Source organism: Manacus vitellinus, unplaced genomic scaffold, assembly GCF_001715985.3.
Source record: "Manacus vitellinus isolate BGI_N305 unplaced genomic scaffold, ASM171598v3 scaffold_0_pilon, whole genome shotgun sequence".
In the NCBI taxonomy this organism is placed as follows: domain Eukaryota; kingdom Metazoa; phylum Chordata; class Aves; order Passeriformes; family Pipridae; genus Manacus; species Manacus vitellinus.
Genome location: NW_021938789.1, coordinates 11,433,700 through 11,455,038, shown reverse-complemented (window position 1 = coordinate 11,455,038; position 21,339 = coordinate 11,433,700). Strand labels below are relative to the sequence as shown.

The 21,339-nt window shown below is 35.9% G+C and overlaps 1 protein-coding gene across 6 annotated transcripts in view; it reads left to right on the top strand.

Moving 5' to 3' along the window:
* The window catches only part of KCNIP4 (potassium voltage-gated channel interacting protein 4), a 415,466-nt gene that overhangs the window by 189,113 nt on the left and 205,014 nt on the right, over positions 1-21,339 (top strand). The gene's annotated exons all lie outside the window — the stretch shown is intronic.

The window sequence follows — 21,339 nt, the reverse complement described above, 5'->3', positions numbered from 1 at the left end:
TCTTTTTCACATGCATGTAACTATCAGAGAAGAAAAAATTTGTTATTATTACAACACCATTTTGGTGCAAAAAACCTATTATCATGGTCTCTCCTCAACTGGGAAAAAGAGGAGTGCTGTCAGTATACAGGTCAAGGAGTCTGGTCAAAGTACAGCCTGAAAAGCCTGAGAAATGATGCCCCCACCTTCTATCCCGAGTAGGGAACAACAGCATTTAATGTATGCACTTTAGTTTGTTTTTACCTAATGCAGTGATTTCCAGTGCCTAGCCAAATTCCCAGGACAAGGGTATGGATGTATGGGGAAAATCAGAAGGTACTTACAAAGGTATCCTGAATGGTCACTGAAGAACAGAGATCCAGAAAGAAAAGACATTTTTGAAGCCTGTCCTCCTTTTTTCCCCCTCTTTTTCCCCCCATTTATGTATAGGAGATATAACATTAAGGCTTAAGTTTTACTGGGAGGCAAGATGAATTAATCCTGTAAGTACTACAAGGACTCTGTTCAAAAGGGACTAGATCATTGCAGATTGCTATTAAGAACAATAGCTGACATTATTAATTGTGTGTGGGAAATGTGGTGACAGCACTGTTCAATAAGTTCAGGGTTAAGTTTTGAGGGCGCCTTAGTTTTGAGAAGTCCTTGAGAAGTGAGACCACTGCTTTTCAGAACCTCATCCAAAGAAAAATTATCAAAATATTCAAATTTCACCCATACCTCTCTGCTAGTTTTCAGGACTTAACACAGCACATGTCCCAAAGCATATAATGCAAAATAGTTGCAACAGATTAATTAGCAGCAAGCAGCTCTAACTGAAGTTAAATTAATTTTTATAACTTCCTTGTGAGTAATTTTTTAGCCCTTGGCTACGTAAAAAAAAAAAATCTCACAAATGTTCAGTTGGAAAAGATTTCTTTGTCATGTAGAAAGCAAGCAGCTTTTCTGGCAAGAAATCTGAAAAATAGACTTTACTAATGATCTGCTATTCTCTTCAACAGTAGGACTTAGATTGAAGTCTACATAATGATTAGCTACTTTTAGGAAATGGCAGCTAGTAAGTTACTTGCAGGGATATCCTTTAGCTTACATATTATTGCAACAAATTTTATTCATTTTCATACATATATACTTTTCAGCAACAAATCTAATTTAAAAGTCAGAGTTTATATAAAAAATTAACAGCAAGCAAAGGTTCCTTGCTGTGACTGATTGCGTTATTTACAGTACTGCTTCAGGTATAACCAGGATTATTTGTCTTTCTGACATTACCACAATGATATGAGATACAGTATGCTAATATGCTTATCTTGGGTTATAAGGTGTTATTAGTCCTTGGTTTCTTTCAGTATCTTAATTAGTGACTTTGTTTAAAGTCATCTGTCTTTGCTCACATTTATGCAAATATTCCAAATTATTAATAATAGCATCAATAGGGTCATGTTTATCTATTTTTTTCAAGAAAATATTTTTCTAAAAGACTCATTTTACCATTCTTGTTCATATGGAGCAGAAAATCATTCTGTTAATAAATCTAGATGTTTTGAGGAGCAAAGAATTACTACTTGTAAATTTAAATTATACATATGTACTGTATCAATAATAAATGAACACCTCCATCAATTGTACAGCAGAATTTTCACAGAATACTTTGGAGTGGCACACAAAATAAGAAACTCTGACAGAATGGCCAGCATGCAGCTAAGTGATTATCTATTTATATTTTTTAAATCACAAGTGCTTCTATTTGCATTGAATGAAAAAGGAATATCAGAGAAAACAGAAGGAAAAAAATATAATTTTTTAAAATATCTATTTTCTAAAGGCTAACTGGTAATTTCCCTTCAGATATGTTTGTGTTCATTGATGATCCATGAGGGAAAGAAGTCAGAAATCCCTTCCCCTCTCCTGGAGGAGGTACCTGAGTGGAGGGCAGGAGGGAGCAGACAATGCTGAGCAGATGCAGTTGTTTATTCCCTGTGACCTGTGTTGTTTATTGACCTGTGAACAGCAGGACATGTCTCTGTTTTCCTCCTTCCTTCCTTCACTTGCTTCCCTTTTGGAGCTTTGACAGTGACACTGAGAAAAATTAACTAAAATTTTGTGAAGGAAGATGATGTGTGATCAAAGCATCTGCTCAGCATAATTCAGCATACTCTGATGAGGAGTTAGAGGGGTACATTTTGTTCCACCTCATGCCATGGTATCTCCCAGGAGACGGCCCTTTTATGGCTGTCTAGATTCTACAGATTCCCCAATGGATGTGACTCTCTGAAGTATAAACCTAGTGTTTATAAATATGGTGAAAGCACCTCTGTCCTTGCTGATCTTACTAATGAGCTAGATGCTTATTTTGCAATGCAGTTATGTAAGCTTAATACTAAGGGCCTAAGAAGCATTGCAAGACTGAAAAAAACCCCTAAACTTTTTAATGAGCTTTGAAAATTAATTCTTTGGTGCCAAAACAATATGTGGAAGGACCAAGAGAAAAGCAATTTGACGTAATTCTACTCATGTATGAACTAAGGGCATATTGCGTTTGAACACACTTAAAATTAGTAACAAAGCTGATAAGCCGATTTTATAAAATCGTTTGGCTGGTTTTTGGCAAGGTGTTCTCTGATTATTTTTTCTTTTTGGACTTGGTTGCCTTTTTTTTTCCATTTGTATTTAAACAATCATAAGTTTAAGAATTATTTTCATTACAAAGTACATGCAACATGTCTTGAATAAGATAGCTGCAAGTGATCCATTCTTATGAATGTCTTTGGCATGTCTAATTCCCGTGCTTCCCAGTAGCATGGAAGCAAAAGGGAATCTTTTCTTCAGTGTTAAGATGAGCCCTGTTCATAGCTGAAGGAGACTTCTTTTGTAGAAGAACAAGAGAATAACATTGATAAAGCAACAATTCCATGCCTTTCTTTGGAACTTCTGACAAAAATCCATGCTGCAGTTTTATCTGTCCTTTTGTAAAAAACTAATTTTAATTTTTAAAGTATATAATCCCTCAATTGTCAATATTTTTACTGTTTTCAGACAGTAATATATAGAAATAGTAAAAATGAGCTTTATTTCTGCTTCTGAATCAATTTACCTCTTTGTACGTAAAAGCTCTCTACTGTCATGTAAAAGAGCAGATTAGCAAATGAAAGACAGGAGTTGAAATAAATTACCGTTCTGATTTTTCAGAATGTATTCTGTCAGGAAAACCATGTGAAAACTGCAGTTTGCTAGCCTACATGTAATGAGAAGTACATCAGTATACATGTAAAAAATGTTCGAATGCTAAAAGATAATTGCCTTTCTTTAGAAAAAACTTTAAACTAATAAAGTGAAATTTCAGTAATTTATGACTGATTACAGCTTTAGAAACCTACGATGTCTTGTCCAAAGACCTTTCAATCCATATATTAAATTCTATAAAGTTAATGGGAATAAACAGTACTTCAAAATTAGTTGCTAATCAGTATCTGTAACCTGCAAAATACTGAGTTAATTCCCTGTGCATAGAAATGATGGAGGTGTGTGTCTTCAGGACATATGAAATAATACAGAAGCCTGAGTTTGTATACAAAAGTTGCCTTGGAAGCCTAGGAGAAATTTTGTAAGTATAGCAAGCGTTACTGGGGCAAGGCAGACTAAGTGCAGAGCATTCAGAATAAGGAGAAACATAATAAAGGTTAAGCAAAAAGAGAAGTAAAATTATGAAGAGTGTTGACACTGAGGAATTGCCTTACTTCTTTAAGGCATTATCATCTGTAGGCACTGAGGGCACTCTAAGTGGGAAGTTTTCTGTTGAGTTTCCATGCCACGGTATGATATGTCTTCTGCCGGTGCAGATCTGACCACCCAAGAATTTTATTTTCATTTTTCTCCTTCCACAAAGTGTCCCTTCCCAATTTGTCTCTATATATTTTGCCTTTTTATTTGTTTGTGGGGTTTTTTGTTTCGGTTTGGTTGGTTGGTTTTTGTTGTTGTAATGCGGACACTCCAATAACAAATTACTTGTACAACATAAGCAATTCCTGTTCATTGTTTGTCTGTATTAATTGGGCATCCTGCATGAATAGAGTTGTGTCCCAGAGAAATTCATTATTAAAAATTCTGTGTTTGCAGTGGTCACATATCATTATTTAAACACATTTAGCATGCCTTCCTGTTCAAAGCAAAAAAGAAGAGCTACTGCAATATAGATGAGGCAATTACTAAATGTCTTTCACTTGAGAGTGACTCTGCAGGTATACTAGCCCTTTGGAACAATTCCCTTTTTAACTACAAACATATTTGATCATATTTGGCATAGATTTTGCTTGCTTTTAGTAGGAACAGGTTGTTGCTAAGAAAAGCAAAGGGCAGTTTGATCAAAACCTCTGATCTTATTTTACTGTAGGTCATACCTTTGTCACATTGTTTCATTACAAAGCTCCAGCATGCATTTCAGATGGAAACAGCCCTGCCCATGACCAGTATTAGTCCTCTGTGAACATGTATCATTTATCATTTTATTGGAAGCAGCTGAGAATGCTCTAAAAATAGATGTGTGGAATGATAGACAGTTCATGATTTGTTGGCATGGAATCAAGACGTGACAGAAGGGACCAGATGAGCCAATTGCATCCTCACTGCTGAGGTTACCATGGAAGCTTTAACTCTTCACACTCCCTTCGTCCCTCGCTCATGTAACTTGTGCAGTACACTTTAATTGTTATGGATGAAATGTATTTCATAGTGTAAAATCTACCTGCCCACATTAACTGAAGCTGTCAGACATGATTTAGGGAGCTATGTATATATCCATAAATTCTCATGGGAGAATGGAGGTACCTCTGCCAAGGTCTTGATGCAAAAAAGCAGTAGAAATGCAAATTTGAAATGTAAATAAATGCTCATTTATGTAAATGTAAATGTATTTACATGATGAGAATGTAAGGAAAAGATCCTCGGTGAGGAAAGAAAAAGGATGGAAAAATGAAAGACAGGTAATATAAGGAAAAGTGAAATCTCTTACCTGAGTCTCTTCAGCTGGTTTCTTTGTGGTCTGCAAGTACTCTGTTTCTTACCCACCCTTCAGTTCAGCCGGTCCTCAGAGTATCCTTTTTTGTCATTTCAATATATTTTCCTCCTTCAGCTACATACAATATTTAATTTAAATACCTCCTTGTTTAATGCAGGTATCCCACAGCTTTCTCCACAAACCACTTCTCAGTTTTTTCCCCGTACAAACATTGCATTCTTTCTTTTCATATTCACAGACAGTGTGTGGAGAAAATAATGGCTTTTAAGACTTAAAATATTGTGCTTTCCCAGTTGTTGATACCCAGAGTGGATGTAGCTATAGGAACCATTTTCCTTTACAACTTTATATTTTTTTAAGTAAGTAACAGAGAAGTCTGACAAGAACTGTGGTGAGCCTGCCATCTTTCCAATTCTTTTATTCCATTAAACCTAGAAAAATGATTCTTTTTTTAAAAAAAAGGCATATCAACAGGTAGGTAAATGGCAGTATTTAGTGTCTCATTTCTGGGACAAATAATTTTCCTCCTTTTCTCAGTACTTAAGCACCAAAGAAATATTCCTTTTCTCTTTACTTCTATTGACTTCAACTCAAATAAGAGAGATAAAACTTTCAGTCAGATTCCATTTGACCTTTCTGATAGTACACAAATAAATCCATCACAGTTTCTCTCTCTCTGCCTTGGAATTTTCTTCTGCCATAATCCAACATTTTTCTTTCTCTCACAAACACTACAGGTTTTCAAATAAATGCCTGGGGTGGGAAAAGCAAATGTATCTCATTTTTCTTTAGCTTCAGTCTCAAAAATGCATGCTTCACTTTGATTTCAAGCTAATAATTAAATATGCATTCTGTTTTGCATGGTTTACATTTGTAGTGGTTATATCTGTTCCTCATGGCAAGCAGTGCCATAATTTTAACTGAAGTATGAATTTTAACTGAAGTATGAAGATCTAGGTAGAATGGTCTTGTTTTTCTCTGAGTTGAATGTGTTGTCATGACTTAAGGGGTCTATCTTTACCTGAATACAGTTTCAGAAATCTGAGATTTATTTGGAGCTCCTGGACTTTGTGGAGTACAGAGACAATCTGAGAGTTTTAGCACGTATACAGAAATTTGGTGGAGTCTCCTAAACATCAGGCAGCTCATTTAAAGTTGTAACTTCAGGCAAGCTGAAATCTGGGTACCAGGCACACTAGTCTTTTGGCAGCTGGTCCTCGCTAGGCCACATGTGATTGTGCAGTCAGAAGTTCTGTGCAAAAGTCCAAGGGATTTTCCTTGGCATGGAAATTACTGCACCTCTGCAGAGTAAAAGCAATACAGACTGGACAGGTGTCCCAGCCCACTGCTCTCACTCTATAGGTAGTAATGGGTCAGTTTTAGGGAATGGCAAAAGCCGGAAGTTTTTGTATTAGTTGAATACATTTTATGGGTTTGTATTGTGCATTAGCCAGAAGGTGTTCCAGTAGCATGTGTGATTCAGATAAAAACTCATCATCGCTATAGGCTGTGCACATGAACTCAGAAGTTTATCACCCTGTAATTTCTAAGTGCTTCCAGCCTTTCCTTTCTCCCATTCAGCATTAGTAGAGAGCTATATACTGAGGTTTGGATTTGATGTTATTATCAAGACAGAAATTGTGTTATAAAAATGTCTGTTCTTTATACCCAGAATATAAAAATTAAAGTTTGTCAACTCCAATGCTTTTCTAGCCCAACTAATACAGTGCAAAATGAGCAGAAACAATCAATAACAGTCAGGCAGTTAATTCAGCTCCTTCATTCTGGTATGTCTTCCACTTGTTCCTCTCAATGCTTCAATCAAGATTTGATATTTCTTTGGGATAAGGTTGGAACTAAGGTAGTGCTAATTTCTCTCATTCCTGGTTATTTTTAGCTGCAGGATTACCGGAAGCCATTATGTTGTGTAGCATCCTATGCCACTTCATCCAGAACATTTTTCACACTTTCGAAAGAGTTTATGAGCTTCAGCTGTTGATCAAACCATTATAGTTGACACTCCTTATGAAGAAACTCTTTAAGATGGAAATTTCAAAGAATTTTGGAGACTCTTTAATTTTGACCCCATAGTCAGATGTTATTTTATAAAGTAAAAATCTGCTTCTGCTTTTTCCAAAGTACATTTTTTTCACAGTAAGAGCTGTACTCTGCCTTCTCTTTTTCAGTTGTTCACAGCAGCATAACATACTTAAAGCAATTACAGTAATTGCAACAAAAAAATTAGTGTTGTAGATACTTTGAGCTTTATTAGAGCAGACAGACTGAATACTAGGATGGACAACAGGATATGCAGATTATACTTTTAGCTCTATATCTGTGTTATGAAAAGGAGCTTTTTACCTGTTAGTTTGTTTCCCTGTCTAAATGTGAGCAGCAAATATTCCTGCAAAACACTTTCGAGAAATACTTTGAAATTTTGGGGAAGGTGTCAAGTCCTGTATGCTATTGGTTACAATATGGGAAGAGCACATATATACAGAAATGAAGCAGTTCCCAGAATACCCTAATACACTGATAAAGTTGAATTCATTGTAGAAATTGAATTTTTCTTTGCATAGAATCCAACTCACAGACAAGAATATTTACCGAGTAAAGTGCTACTTGTCAATATTCCTCTCAAGGTAAAATACCAGATCTCATTATCTGTTCAATAAACCACAGTAACAATAAGGTCTGTTGCTTTTCACAGTGCTTTTATTGCTGTTATCCTGATCACATAAAGTGAGATTAACTATGTTCACAGGCCTTTGATAAGGATGCAATAGGATGTACAAATAAGGTTTTTTCTTAAATTGAAAATAAAGGACCAAAGAAAAGAAACATAACTGAAAAGCTGTGACTCATTTCTGTAAAAAACTGAGATGCATGCCTATTCATGTACCTTCTATTTTTAAAAATGTAATGACAGTCTAAGGCACTCCATTAGTCTGTGTTAAAACAGTCTGTGTTAAAACAGGCAGAAATACTGAGCTGAATTTTGTTTGTGAATGTCCTTTATTTGGTATTATCTGCCACATTAAAACAGCCCAGACTAAATAAGGCACTTGATTTCAATCAGAGTTTTTTGGGGGAGTTGGGGGATGGAGAGGTGGGATGCTTGTGATTTCTTTTTTAAAGAACTGAATTATACTTTAGTAAGATAAACTTTTTATTTGACTACAGTTATCCAGAATGCAAGGTGTCTGTTTTCAGAGTAACTAAAGCCCTTTTCTTCAAAGCAAATTTCTTGCTTGTCTGTTTCTGCAGAAAAATATAATTATGGCAAGCAGGCTTCCACTGGGGTCTGTGCTGCCCCATGCAAATGTATCAGCTGGGAATCCACTCTCTCCCCTCATCACACAAGCTGGGACAGAAGGCTTGAAGTCATAGCTGTCCCCTGTCTAAGTTAAGACATAAATTAATGTCTAAAAAACTAGTTAGTAAGTAGACACAACTTCATTAGCTGTCCTTTGCATCAGTTAATAACTAGTTGCACATGAAATATGTAGCAATTGTAGTAAGACTAATCAGTCGCCCACCTTCAGGCTCCAGCATTACAAATGCTCCACAGAGAACATTTCCATGTTGCCATATGCTCTCCAAAAGCACAGCCAACAGGCTTCAAGGCCATAACACAGCTGTAGAGGGAAAATACAGAATACCTCATTCTGTCTTTACCCTTTCCCTTTCAGTTAGTAAAGTCAACATAAATCTTGAGGCTAAAACTGTAAGCATCAAATTCAAAAAGAAAGAAGTCATGCTTTGTAGTTTTCAGCTGACCCTAGTCACCTTCCTGATGCTGGCACACTCATATTAAATACTCTAATACTGAATAAATGTCATGTATAATTTTAAACTAGTAAAATTTTACCCCCATTTTGTACTTTTGTAAAGGACTCTGTATTACAAACCAATAGCAAATAAGTCCAGTACTTCTGGGACCACTGATTTATGTAGGTCTTGTTGCTCACAGGTTGAGTTACAGACTGCATGGGGTTTTGCTTTTTTTGCTTGTTAGTTTTTAGCTGAGCTCCTTCAATTAGGAAAGGAGAGACATTATCTCACATATTAATCCTCTGATCTCTATGAAATCTCATGCTTTCTTATTCTTTCTCTTGCTCAAAGTGGGACTGTGTCTACATTAAGGCAGAAGCAAAAGTGTGTCCAGATGAGTCTTAGCCCAATTTATTAGGACATGTTTCTTCTTTTCTAACAAGACACAGCCAAACCTTAGCAAACCATTTTATTTTCTGCACACAGATGTACTGGAAATCCATCTGTCTTTTTTGACACTGTAACAGATGCTATCCTGCTTTCCAGTGTCCATTTGAATTCTGCTCATGAATGACCTATGCTTCGTTTGTACTTGATTTTCATTTAATTTATCCTGAACCTTCTAATAAAGCTCTCTAGTGTTCAGTAAATTACACAGAATTGAAAGCCAGCCACATAAACTGTTAACATGCAATGAGACACTTATTTAGGGCTCATCTCTGCTGAGAGATCAACACATTCAAGAGTAGAATAATTCCTATGTTGAATATTTGGCAGCAGCTCCCTCAGTACAAAGCAATTTCTCTGCTGGGATAACAGATTTCTCCAAAAGAGTTCATGAGGTCACAAATATGTATTTCCAATCAAAATTCTCTGAAATGGATCTTGGCTTAAACATATATTTCAGATTAAGTTGTCTATCCAGCCAAAACTACCATATCAATGTTGAATTGTTTCATACAGCAAACACTGGCTTTTCTTGAGTAAACAATATAAATTTTTATATATTAAAAAAATGTAATTGTTTTAAAAAGTTAGGAACTCTATGGCTACACCTAATTTCATTTATTTTTCAATTAGGGCAGTGCTCAAAACACAAAACCAATGTGCCCAGACATTCTTGCAGGGTTTCTGGCAGGACTTTCTTTCCCAGTGCAATGGACAAACAGACTGCTGGTCTCCAGGTACTTGTTTTTTTTTCTTTTCAGTGAACATGATCATAGTACATATTCACATGAGTCTGGGATATATGCTGACCTTCATTAAAAACTCTATGCCTCAGATAATTTTGCTGGTTGAAGCTGATTTGAATTTGAGGGGCCAAAGGAGTTTATAGAAACAATGGTTTCCTTATTAAATAGAAGTCATATCCCCACCAGACTTCTTAGTTCCACCAGACTTCTCAGTTCAATCATGTTCCACTTAAATATAAAGCTTAGATGCTTTGCTTCTTTTTATTAACATTTATCATTTAGGATATGATACACATGGGATGACTTTTGAATGTATAGAACAACACAGTCAATGCCTAGGGAAGCCCTTAACCAAAATGAGGAAAAATAGAGGAAAGAGTACAGTATAAAAACAAAGTAGTAAGTAGTCAGTTTTAATGAGAGTTATGTTTTCCACAGCTGTGGAATAATTCAGAATTTATTCTGGATGATTCTGAGATTTCTATATTTGTATGTTAGGAAAAATGCATTTCCCAAACCTTTTGTTTGTTTTGTTTTCCATTTTTGAAAAACTGTTTTAAAAATAACCAGAACATCTTAGATACTCAGTTTTATAATTAAAAAAATAAATGTGCCAGAGCATCATAAGTAGGATAATATGAAAAGTGACTGCTTCAAAGAATCTGCGTAAGCTTCAGTTTAATTTTTTTATACCAGATCTGCTGCTGTGTGGGACAGGTTGACAGCGATATATGCATAGACAAGAATAAATGAGATCAAACAGCAGCAAAAGATATTGAGGAGAACATTGGGTTGGGGTTGGATTCAACTTCCAGAGAGTGATAAAGTACTAGAGTTTGGGGGTATGTACTCTGGTTCTTTTCATTTAGTTTTTTTTTAAGTCTGTCAGTAAAGTACAATACAAGAGACTTGACTAGGTGAATTTCTGAGATCCCTTGAAATTCTACAACTTTATAATTCCAAGTCTACAGAATTCTTTGAAAAATATATTTAGTTGATGTTTCATTCAGAACTTTTTTTTTGCTAGCTATATTTTAAGTCTTCTTTTCCAAAGGGAAATATGGGGGGTTTTTTGTTTTGTTGTCTTGCATAGGCTATATTTTCTATGGGTTCATTCAGTGATCCCATTTTTTGGAACCTAAAGTGTAGATTCTGTATGAATTTACTCTCAGCAGAACTAGGTGCACCTCTGATGGTGATTGCTAAACTAGTTTCAGATAATTATTATATTAAATCCTTAGCTTGACACTTCTACTACTTTTACAACAATATGAAGTAGTGATTTGGGAATAGGACAGATTTCAAAGCTTCATGCACAGAACAAGTTTCACCAATATAAGCCATCAGAATGAGGAATGACTCCCTACAAATTGTGCAGTTTTTCAAAATGTCTCAGAATTTATTCTGAATCCTTGAAAATTGTCCCCATATGAAAAAATCTGGACAGTCTGATAACCTTCCTTGTCTGCAAAACAATCTTTAATTATAGGCATATCTCAAAAGTTTTCATACCTAGTTAATTACTGCCAAATGTTTTTTTCTTTTACTGTCCAATTGATTTTATTTTTTTAAATGAGAAGCTGTGAAATGCCTAATATTGATGACTTCTGAAAGCCACTATTACTGAACAACTACTAAGCACATTAATTAACATCTCATTGAGAATAAGGATAAGCATTACTCTGACATCACAAACGTACTACTGTTAGGGCTGGCACATAAATATTTAACTTGGGATCATACTCCTAGACTCCACAGACTTTTGTACCTATGATTCACAGCTTACCAGTTACAGGGACTATAGCATAGTATCAAAAGTAATTCTGGGTACTTTGTGAATATTGCATCAAATACTTCTTTGGTACTTTCCCTCCATTTATCAGAACAAGCCTCTCCATTATTTTTACAGAGGTTAGCAGGTGGGTTAAATCTATTATTAAAAAAAAAAAATCTACACTCTGGCCTTTCTTTTGTATTATTTTATCCTGGGCTTGCTAGAGTCTTAATTAGCACGTTGTAAGATCACCTACCAAGGATACAATCTGTAAGGATACATGAATCTGTGAAAAACACATGTGATGGAAGTTCAGTTCTTACTGTAGTCAAACCCAGCATATTATATCTCCCTATGTAGAAATGACAGAACTATTAAAAAAGGTCATGGTGGAAAGCCACAGCAAAGATGTTCGTAAGGGTGTCACAGGTAATGTATTGGGGATTTTACACACAGCTATAGTGGCACACAGACAGTGGAATAGAGTCCCAATATTGAATGAGTAGAGTATCACATGCATTTCATACCAATATGTTAGTCATGGAGGAGTAAATGTATGTTTCTGTATTTCAAGAAATTCAAAGATGCTTTGTTTTACTGTGCCAGTATTTCTGATCCATCCATTGCTTGGCGATATAGAAAAGCTTACACTGATATTTCACTTTGACAGCAAGATACCAGATGGGAAGAGGTGGTTAATATGTGACATGGATAATTTGATACACAACTGAATTGTCAAAATACAGTAATCTATGGCTCAACTGCAAGGTAGCATCTACTGCAGTAATAGTTCAGAACAGAACCTTGAAAAAGCAGAGGCAAACTTTCTCCTTGTAATCTGATGTTCATGTTTCAAATTATTAGTGCTAGGGACAAAGGAAAGCAACAAGAACTTTGTTCAAAAGAGGAAGCTACAGAACAACACATGCTGTTAATGATTGGAAATATCAGCAGGAAATAGTGCAAGGATACCAAACAGCTGGAGAAGATATAGAAAAAATTATACTGAAATAAAGAGTTCTGCAAGCAATGAGATGAAAATACTGCTTCAAAAATAAAGATCTAAAACTCTGCCAGCAATTAAATAGTCAAGTACACAGGCCATGTCAGGTAGATTTCAAAACAGGCATCAGAAACTCATGACTTTAGGTGTGTAACGTTTCTAGAATTAAAACCATGGGAAAAATCGTGAGCCTGGTTCTACTGTTGGGAGGTAGAAGACACACAGTGGGGTACTGTGGGGATCCTACTTTCACTGAGGAAGTCATGGAGACTACATTGTGGAGAAGATGGTTACTGGGAAACAGAAGCAAACTCATCCTGCCATGTTTCTATGGGCTGCCTTCCTCATATGCAGCAAAACTGAAAAGAAGTGGTGGACTCTGCTCTAGCCATCGGTGTTCCTGCATTGCATTTCTGTGAAGTTCTCTGCTGACATCTGCTCCTATGGGCTTCCTCTGCCAGACTCTGCTGTCTGCTTTGAATATGGAGCTCAGGTTTCCTCTTCTGATGCGAAACACTGCAAATAGGTTAGAGGGATATTCCTCAGAGGGAAGAAAACCCAACCTGAAATTACAAAGGAGGAATTCTGCATTTGAAGCATACTGATAATGCTACAGGAATGGAAAATGTGAATCTCTGTTATGTCCGGCCATTCCCGTGTTGTGTATATAGGTATGTATATATTTCATTTCACAGTTCTCCTGTCCTCTGATAAACCTATATTCCTGGCTGAATCTACATTACATTCTAAAATTAATTTCTAGGTAGCAGTCTTAGGATGCCATTTAAATTCTATCTGGTTCCCAGCTTGGGGAAAAGAAAGTGTTTCTCTTTTCGTCTTCCATGCTGCTCTCTCTTTAGTGCTGCTTAGTTTCAGATATTAGTGGTTCTGCAGATGATCTCAAAACATTGGTCATGACCTCTTTAAATGGCTTTCTTTTTAACCTATCTAGCAGAATTTTAGCATTGGTACTTACACAAACCAAGACTACTTGCTTCAGTTACATTTTTAGTCCTTCCATGTGAAGAGGTCAATTGTAGTTGTTTATTTTACTCTGCAGAGTGTTTTAATCACCTGAGAGCCTGTGGAAATTAATTTACTGCTGTCACTTAAACTGATAGACAACTGTGAAATATTTCTACTGGACCATGATGCACCTCATGTGTCCTCTGATACCTGTCCTTAAGGTGCTCAACCTTGCTTTTATATTTTCAACAGAGGAGAAAATGTGAGTTTATTCAATGGGGATTGACCATCAATCAAATAACTTATGAGGTATTCAGAGAAAGCAAAATAAATAGATATCTAACTGTGGTGAAGCTTTGCAGGTGTCCCACTTGGTTTTAACTTGTTTTGACAAATTAGGTGCATTAAATGTCATATTTCATATTGTTTTACTTTTCTGAACTCCCTGGAACACTTGGAGTTCTCTTCATGATATATTGTTTGTGAATATAAAAAAAAGCAAATATTACCAAGAGCAACACTGTCTTGATACATTTAAAGATTAATAGGTAAACAAATTTCAGTGTCTTGTTTGTTCTTTCTGTCTCCACTGGGTCGGTCTTTGCTCCAGAAATTTTCACACCATTTTGGAAGGTTACCAGCTCACACAGAAACACATTCACCTTACAGACCAAGTGGAAAAGGCATATATCAGAACCTAATATTTCCAGTGCAGCAAATATGAATTTACATAAAAGTAGTTTTCCAACAGCAAAGAAACAATAGAGTTATGAGTTTGTTTAGAAAAAAGTTATATTTTCTGTAATGCAAATGACCACTTTATAAAGAAAAATATTCACTAGAAACCCAAGAGTGTAATAATGAGGCAGGAAGTGGTAATACCAGCATTTATATTGCATAAGGACAGGCGAGGGAGAAAGAATTTAGATAACAAGAAGAATTCCCTGCCTATTAATTTGAGTATTCCCGCTGAGTTTAGCACTGCTGAAAATCTCTTAGTCTTGGTGTTCAATGCACAGAAATCTTCTGTTCATTTAATTAGCAAATGTCAGTGCTTTATATCTCTCTGGACTGTTGCACTAATGTTCTTCAAACCTGTTCTGTAAAGACCACACATGCAACTGATCTAGTCCGGACTGTCTGCTGAGACTGTTAACCCAAGTTTGTGTTTCTGTACAGCTGTTCACATAAAAAGGCCATCCATCAGATGGTCTAAAACAACCATTAACAACCACTGACGATTGATGAGGTAAAGATTACTATTGAATATATCGTTGTTATATTTATTTTTAAGTGTTTTTGTCACCAGGAGAGAAATGGTGCAATTCCCTGTGATTCTTCAGGCACCATAATGCACCCTTCAGTGAGTTTCTGTAATAAGATCAACCTCCTACCAAACCTAAACCCCATAGCAAAACTGGTCTCTGATGTTTGAACCTAAAACAAGCTTTGCTTAGGCACATGGATTTGTCTCTATCAGATTTATACATGGTACAGATCTTCAGGAAAGACATTTAAAGACTGTCAGATTGTTAGGAAGAAACTTGTTGGGTGCTCCAAGTAGGTTAATTGGGCAGAATTGGAAACTGAGTGTATCTGTCAGCTTGCCTTATTTATTTTATATATGTTGGTTAGCTTTGTATAACCAGTCTGAAAAGCAAAACAAAACAAAAATACCCCAACAAAATGGAACTTGTCACTCTTTTGTTCTGTAATTTGTCTTAATAAAAACCTCTGGGCAAAGAAGGAGCTCGCCCTTTGGACTAATAGCACTCTAGGGCTTAAGTCAGGCTGTAAGGCTCTATAGGTATTGGTTTCAGATTTCTCTAGCTTTTTGGTTCTTTTTTCGTGGTTGTTTGGGCTTTTTAAAGCAGGACTATGAAAAATGCTGTCTTGCTCCAATCTCTCGAGCTGTTTTCCATGGGCATATGAGCTAGGCTTTTCTATGACTTTTAGTGTTGATTGGCATAACAGTCTCTTGTTGTCTGCAGTGAGCTACTAATGAACCAACAAGGGATTAGGAGGAAAAGCCTGGTAAACATCCACATGCTGCATCAGCTGAACTGGAGGAACTCTTCTGTCAGTCTCTTATTTTGAGGCTGTAGATAAGTTTCCTTATAATATTTACAATAAAGTCAACTGAATACAATGTTCAAACCTAAAGTCTGCAGGAAGTTTGACAGTTTTCCAATAGTATGTAGCAAAAAAGGTAGCAAAACACAAAATGTATTTCTAACTATTAATGATGTGTCTTCTCTGATATCTGGATGAAAATTTTACCATCTTGTGTCATAAATTTCTCACCCTCTGTCCATAGCTGTGACTTCAAAAATGTCAGCATCCACATGGGGTATATCATAGAAACTTTCAAGCACATGGACTGCAGTTATGGTAATATTCCAGAATATTAAGGGGCTGTATTAGAGCCAGCAACATTTCTTATGAATAAGGTCTAATTTATGAGTAAGTAAGGTTAGCATTATTGCTTGAGTGAGTTAACAGCTTAATATTCTCTAAAAGTCAAGAATAATTAGGTATGGCAGTAGTATGTTAGGACTGGCCTTGAAGGTTTCAGCACATATTTTGCATGTGATGATGTGGATCCATTAGAAAGATAAAGGAAAGACTGGTTGGACTGGTAACCCAGAATGATGATCTTTGTGGCAATATCTTAAGTGGATAAAGAGAAGCAAGACAGCACTTGACAAGGACAGAAAAGATCACATTAGTTGAGGAGCAAAACCATGAAAGTCTGAATTAAAAGTTTAGTTGTCTGTCAAGGAAAACCCACTAAATCTTAGAGCTGTTGGACTGAAGGCATCAGATATACACTAGGTTTTAAGTATAAAGGGAGAAATAAGTAAGAGGCAACACCCAGGTTAAAAGGCCGAAGGACTGACATGGCTAGGAAATTGTCATTGAAACTACTCATGTCATAAGTGTTAGCTCACATGCTTACACCTTGGCAGAATAACACAGTCTTTAAATATTGAATGTACTGGAGGTGTGGGTCAGGTTGTACTAACAGGCCTGTTGAACCATGGTGAAATAACCTGCTGGAGGCCTGCTACCACCTGTGGCATCCCACAGCTCTGTGTCACTGAGCATGGGCTATTTGAGTCCGTGTGTCATTCAGAGTAAATTACATCAGGTACTATAAGGCACCATCCCTTTACATGCTGTGACTATCTCAAAAATTGAAATTAAGCTTGCTGCATTAGTTCTTCATTGTGGAAGATGCATAGGAGTTTTACAGATGACAGTTAATAACCCTCTTGTATTTCTATGTGACAGGACTTTCTCTGGAGTTTGGAAAATGATCAGTAGGTTCTCTCAAGTACAAACACTTGAAAAATCATTAAGTTTCTTAGGAGAAAATTCCTTGCTAATAAAGAGGTAGCACAAACAAATCACAAGAAATAGTTGAAATTCAGCTGTGGAATTATAACAGCCAAATATTTTTCATCTTCAGTTTCCACAGAGAGTTTTAAAATATACTTGTCTGACATTTTTAAGACATTGAACATTTTTGAAGTTTTTTTCTTTTTAATGAGGTTTAAGGACCTCTAGCAAAGATGGAGTTATCAGAATGGTAATGATGAGAAAATTTCTGTCTTCTAATGACATATAGTTCATGGTCACAGTTAGTGTGAAAGTTTCCAGAAATATACACTACCACATTGAGGGAGCCATATTTTCACTGCAAGGAAAAAGATAAACTTGAAACATAATTCCATTTTAAGGGCTCCAGAACACACACATATTTTCAAAAAATTATTAAGAATAACTTATTGACAGATTTTGTGCTCCTTCTGACATTTATAGCAGCCCAAAACTTCTGAAGAGTGATGTTATGATATTATCGAAGTCGTCAGGTGTACTTTCCAACTGGAACTACATCTCAGTTGGCATGTAAGGATGTTTTCTGTCAGTCTTTGAAAAGCCTGGTTGTGAATTTTGTAGGACATAACTTTTTTCTATTTTAATCAATTCTGTAAAAGCACAGGATTTATGTATTGCCATCTAAGTATACACCACGTATACATTTAAGAGAGAGAAAAAGGGAGACTAAAGTGCGATAACACTTAGCTGCTGAGATAATAAAATATTTGCACTTATGATACATCAAGATTTTCTGATCCATTTTCTCCTTTGGAAAGAAAGAGTGGGTTTACTCCTTTTAAGATTAAAAAAACTATAAATTTCTTGTAAATACCTACACAGAAATATTTTAATGATTTTATCCGATGTTGGAATATTTATTCAAAGCTCTTCCTATTAAAAATAGGAGAAAAATACGTTGGAAGGACATAAATTTTAAGCAATCCTTAGACTGCTCTGTCTTTACATCATGATTCTTACCCTTAAAAGAAAATATTATTTAAGTTGTTCTCAGTTAAAATGAAGAAATTGTATCTTCTATTACAGGTTTTGTTCTCAGACTTTATGTATGACATGGGACTCCCACTAGTGTTTTTCCGTTCCATCCTTCTCTTGCAGTGCACAGACCTCCTGTTTGCACCCAGCTCTGCCAGTTAACTCCACCACTAACTGCCCCCCACCAAGCCTTCCCCAGATCTGTTAGTGCCTCCCACATTGCTTTATGCAAAGCTATCAAGGTTAGCTCAGATCACTAATCTGAATGTTTTAAACAAAATCTAATGGATTTTAACTTATGCAGGCCAGACTCCCTTAAACCATTTCAGTAGGTGGTAAGGAATATCAGAGGATAGTGATTGTTCTCATGGAAGCCATGATGAAAATCTGGGAGTGGCTTAATGGCATCCACATGAATATAACAGCATAAGAAAAGGAAGTATAAGGAAGAAATATATCCCTTACTGGGACTCTCATCTGTAGACCAACTCATAATTTTTCAGTCTAAATTGATTGAGTCTTTTTTTAACATTTCATGATATATAGCATTAAACAATAGCAGTAAGATTAATGGTATCAAGTATCTTAGTCATAGTAATGTGAATAGAGTCATTGTGTTGTGGTTTATAGCTCCATCATAAGATAAGAAATGACCATTTAGATATGTTCCTAGCTCCAAATATAACCAGGGAATTCAGTTTAATATATTTACTCTCATGATAAAAAATAATGCTGCAAAATGCTTTGATGAAAAGGAGACAGCATTTATAACACTTTCTAGAGTGAAACCTTTTATTTGCAGTTACACATAAGAAAAACAAGGCTACGTTCTCGTGTCTAAAACAAGATGGCATGTAATTTATTATTTAGTATCTTTCCTTCCATTCCTATTTCCTGCATTCCTACTTGTACACCTTTTTCAAGCTAAATTCTACAATATAATAAGGCATGAGTAGCTAGGCAAGAGAAAAAATAAGGTTTCAATACTTGGAATTGTTAGCTTCATTCTTCTTGTCATGTTTTGATAAAACTGTATAGGTAAACAAAAATCACTTTTTTTTTTTAATGGAAAGCAAAGGATAAAACAACAGGCCACTTCACTGTTTTGGTAAGGTACTTGGAGAGAGAAATAGTGTTATGCTGTTTGTAACCCTATCTGTCAATAGAGTCAGCTCCATTTTTAAGCAGATAGGAATGTGAAGATCAGAGATAGCTTTATGCTATTTTGTGTTCTTACATGAGGAATATTGTAAGGTTTTAGAAAGTTTTGCTAAAAAGCAATGACATAATGAGGGAAGGTATATTAAACTGCATATTAGATTACCTATATGTATATTAAAAAGAGAAGAAAAAAGGGATTCTCATGGCTGGTTCACAGCACTTGAGAAACCTGAGTTTAGTCAAAGCTTTCTTGCAAAATCCTAGCCTTCCCTGGAGATTATCATTCTTACTGTGCTTTGTCATCTGTCTGTAAAACTGTAGTAATACTAATTCTTCCTTTCTTCTGTACTTCTCTGCTGTGTCTTGGAAGAAGGGTGATAATTGGCCATTGGTGCAGTAGACCTACACCTCTGGAAAAAAACTATTCACTCTGCTGATACCTGAAGAGGCAGATCCCTGACACTCCATGTGTGTGTTTGTCCAGTCTCTGACAGCCATGGTTTGCAGGGCAGTGGCATCCACCTTTTTTGCAGAACCACCACCATAAGCTCTGCTTTCCACTTTTCTGCTCTCAGCGCTAAGTTCGACTGTCACAAAAGTAGTAAATGTGGTGTCTTTTAAAAAAAAGTTTTCATTTTACCATTTTCAGCAGACCAGTATTAATGAAAGATATTAATTAAAACGAGTATGTCCATTGAGGTGGTGATATTGCATGTACCCAAACACAACTTGTATCAACTTCTTGGGTAAAGGCATACAGATTGCAGATGTTATGTTGCTGATACTGATAAATTAGTCTATTTTAGTCCCATATTGAAGGAAAGCTGGACCTACTTTCCTTAGAGTTGTAGATAAGATGGCTTAGAGATGAAAGACATTTAGCCTTGTTTGGAACAAAGATTGAAGGAGAGAAGAATGTAAGAAGAAGAAGAAGAAGAAGAATGTAAGAAGAATGTAAGAAAGCTTGTAGCGAATAAAGGCAAAGATACCCACGGAAAAGCTGCTTGCAGAAATGAAACAAATACAATATTTAGGATGGAATATTGAATCACAGATTTTATGACAGAAAAAGTTTAAGCAGCATCAGGGAATCCAATCCGGAACAAAAATCACAGAATACTGGCATGTGAACATTACACTGTATGGATTTATCCATCCACCATTCCAAAAAAATTACCTTTATTATATCTGTTAGCCCCCTTATTCCCACTTCATTCCACTGTTTTCAGTAATGACAACACCCATTATAATACAAGTATACCTGGGGGACTAAGAAGTTGCTACCAGTTCTCACGTGACACAATAATATTTTTTTTAATCTTATCTAAAGAAAGAAAGAAAATCGAGGACTTGGTAGTAATTGATTTCAGCTGTGTGGGGGACAGTACTCTAGCAGACAGGATGAAATTTGTTGCAATTGTTCCCCTGCTCATTTTTTACTGCAATAGAGGCGCTGTTTTTCTATTGTAAATTTCTCCTTAGATGCTAAATTATTAAGGGATTTAAAGAGTAAATCCTTAACCATGACAATACTGCATGTGACAACGTACTGCAGACTGTTGTAGATAGACCAGTGGTTGTTACTGGTATAAGATACCAGTTCAGTACTGTGGTCAGTATCCCTGTATTTCCCTGATAATTTATATGGAAAATACTTTGTTTAGCAAATATTACTGAAGTGAGAAACAATCAAAAATAATGACCTTGCTTTTGCTTTTCCTTGCCCCATCCTGGATGTTCAAGGCCAGGATGGATGTGGCTTTGAGCAACCTGGTCTAGTGGAAGGTGTCCCTTACCGTGGCGAGGGGGTTGAAACAAGATGATCTTTAAGGTCCCTTACAAACCAACCATTCTATGATTCTGTCTATGATTCTCAGTCTGTTCTTTTCAATTTTTGTTTTCCAAATCAGCCCACAGAATAAGCCTTAAAGAATTTGAGACGCTTCAGTTTTTTGTTTGTTATAATTACAAACAAATATTAAAACAAAAAAGAAGAGGGGGAAAAGGCTTTCTAATGTGCTGATATATATAAAATGTTGTGTATTACTTGCCACATGCAACAGGTGGAATCCCATCGTAC